Genomic DNA, 3,498 nt, shown 5'->3' on the forward strand with positions numbered 1-3,498 from the left:
CACCACCTTGTTCAGGAGCCCTCAAAGTCTCCCTAGTCTTTGTCTAATTAAGCAAAATCTCCCCAGTCTATTATTTATGCCTACCGTAATAGCCCTGATCCCACTAACCAATGAATATAATTTATATTTATGTCCAAATTACAATGGTGCTGAGCTACCCCCTGCAGAGGATATTCCTTAAACTTCTGGTTCTTATTATCTAACTTTGCTTTGGATTTAAAAGAAAAAGAAAAAGAAAAAGAAAGCTGTTTTCAGCTTGTGTATGGGGTTTTCCTGAAGATTGTTGTATTCCTTTATATTCCAATAACAATGGCACAGGGCTTCTTCTGCCTCTCTGATTATGTGCTCTTTTGTCTATTTTCCATTCTTGATTGTGAGAACCTACAGAATGAAACTGACAAGGCAAGGGCCTCCTAGGTAGCTGGAGAAAGGGAAGAAATGGCATAGAAAAGCAAGACTCCTCTTGAGCCAGTCGGTGGATGGGAAAGGCTGGCAACAGTCATACATTAATAATTTTGAGCCCAATCACACCCATTTGCCAGCTGTAGTCAACACTTAGCATCTTCCAACTTCTTACTTTCTGCTTTCCTCTTGTCAACGCCTGCTTCATAAAAAGCTCAATGAAGGAGCTGACCACTGTTCCATCATGAGAACACTGACACTCGTGCCAAGAGCTGGCTCCCAAAGCTGACTCCTGGACCTCACCCTACAGATGAATGGGACTGTAGGCTCTTCCCCCAAACACATCTGATTTCTTGTCCCCGTGTCTTCCCTCTTTCTAAATGATATCTTCTCATTTCTGCCTGTTATAGTCCTGTCATTCAAGTTCCATATCTCATGCCAGCTACTCTCTGATGCTTTTTCCAATCTCTTTAACAGCAGGGTGATCATACTCTATGCCAAAGAAACATTCCCAATTACCCTGAATAATCTGCATTATTCAAGACTAATTTCCCCATATCATTCAAAAAGGGTGACAAGCATTTCTCTTTATCAGCCCCCATGTGGGCATTGCCACATGGCAACAGCATAAAGAGAACTTATAATTTACTTCATCTTCATACTTTGAAAATATGTAATTCATGATAAATTCTAAACATTTTGAAAGATGTACATTATTTTGAAATCTGTGTGTAAAAGGACACCTGAAATACCTCTATTTGTCCCTAACTCTGCTGTAATCTAACTGAAGACTATCAGGATTATAGGCATAAAAGGTAAGTCTATATGATATAGGAATAGTCAGTAAAAAAGTTCATATGAAACTAGGGCAAACGGCAGTGTCCTTCAGGAGATAGTTTTCTATATACAGTATGAGACTATTTATTGTGCTTGGGAAGCTCACTGTGCAGTGTTTGGAAAGGTCTGGAACAACCGTATGCAACCCATCCTCCATCTGGGGCCTATTTTCCCCTTGGGGTATTAGTAAAATTTGATTTAAAGTTTATCTCCTCTTTCTATATCTACTTCACTTCTCTGTTAAAACCTGCAGTCCCAGCTGCCCTCCTGTCACCTGTTTTCATAACTAAGTTAAAAAGTGAATAAATTTACTGATTCATCTACATGAACTGAAGCAGCTTGGGGTTCTGTAACTGTATGGAAGATATTAGGTGAATGGGGTCTCACTGTGGAGTGACAGACTTTTCTTAGCACTCTTGTTTCTCCTCTTCCTCCATTTTCCTTTCATTTCCACTCCTGTCCTTACCTCTCTGATATAGCCAGGAAATTCTTCCACTTGGTCTTGCAGAACAGTTTGAAGAGCAGCCTCACTTGTACCTTTAATCCCAAGAGTCTGTGAAAGTTTTTTCTGAAGAATTTCAGTGTCTTCCCTGAAAAGAATTCTGGTCAACACAATTTTTTTTTTTTCATTTTTTTCTTATACTAAGGCAGACTAGAAATCAGGACTCAAATCACTTTGATGGAATTAACATATATTATATGCGATAACATGAAGACATAGTCATTTTTATTTTTGGAGCTAGTGGCAGGAACAGCTTGTATCTTTTGCACACGATTGTGTGGTGCCTAATCCAGTACCATAAAGTGAAGGTTTGGTTTTCTTCTTTATAATTACAGTTTTAAAACTGAGGTATAGTTAATTTACAATGTTGTGTTAGTTTCAAGTGTACAGCAAAGTGATTCAGTTATACATATCTATCTATTCTTTTTCAGATTCTTTTCCATTATAGGTTATTACAAGAAACTGAGTAGAGTTCCCTGTGCTATATAATAGGTCCTTGTTGTCTACCTCTCTTATATATAGTACTGTGTATATGTTAATCCCAAACCCCTAATTTATCTCCCCCTGCCCCATCCCCTTTGGTAACCATGTTTGTTTTCTATGTCTGTGAGTCCATTTCTGTTTTGTAAATAAGTTCATTTGTATGCTACTGGTGGAGGTTACCAATAACTTAGATATCAGACAATTATATCAGTTACTTCTGTGAATGTGGCCCACACTCTAGAGATTGTCCACTGCAATGTCCTAAGGCAAGTCTGTTTCTTAGGATACATTTTAAAACATGAGGGCAATATATGTTTAACATTTTCAGAACAGTGAGCCAATAATTCAAGGTATTTAGATTACCTCCCTGGGTTGATATAAAAATATTATTTGTCACTAGTTGCTTAATAAAACTGTAGTGAAACAGTTCTATGGGCAAGTTCTTCCCCTGAAAGGAAAGGCTTAGAGGTGTTAGGTGTTTGATGTGCCAGAAAATTTCAAAGACTCCCATGTATACCGCCAGCCCTTTGGGGGAAAATGGTTCTAAACTGATATCCAGTTACTGTTTAATAAGTAAGGTTTTCTAATTAAATTTTGGAATTTGAAAATAAAATTCTTCTGAGTCTAAGCTTTGCGTCATGTTTTTTAAAAAGCAAGAAAACGGAGGAATTATAGAGAAAAGAACTGAAAAATGGTCCAAATTGATTTCAAGAAATTTAACATTTCTGTCTTTATTGAATTTTTATCTTCAAGAATTTGCCAAAAAAGAACATATCAAGGTTATTAGTGGTGCCATAGAAGGAGGACAATGTATTAATCATGAAGGCATGAAATAAATAAAATAATGGCAGTTTTCTACTTTGAACAAAAGACTTGCTACTTTAGTGTCAAGAGTAAGTGCGTGAATACACAAATAAATCTAATGTAAACAATAAGAAGCCTTTGACTGCTTTTGGAGTGATTATTTTTGGAGTGATTATTGATCCAAATGCTATCTGCTGACTGAGGCTATCCTAGCTAATGTCTCCAAATACTCAACTCTTCCGCAGTAGTTTTGTAGCTGAGGCTTTTTGAGTGCCTGTGGGAATAGCTGGGTTGGTGGCATTTACCAAGACATTTTTCTTAGTTTACACATTTGTTTTGACTTGAAAAACTTATAGCTTGGGATTCAGCCCTGAGCTCATGGGCTAACCACATCGGTTTACTTCTGTCTCATTCCTAGTATTTGCACCTAATTTCTGCTTTAAGAACAAAGAAACAACTTTCACAGAGAA

Source organism: Lipotes vexillifer, unplaced genomic scaffold, assembly GCF_000442215.2.
Source record: "Lipotes vexillifer unplaced genomic scaffold, Lipotes_vexillifer_v1.1 scaffold740, whole genome shotgun sequence".
Taxonomy (NCBI): Eukaryota; Metazoa; Chordata; class Mammalia; order Artiodactyla; family Lipotidae; genus Lipotes; species Lipotes vexillifer.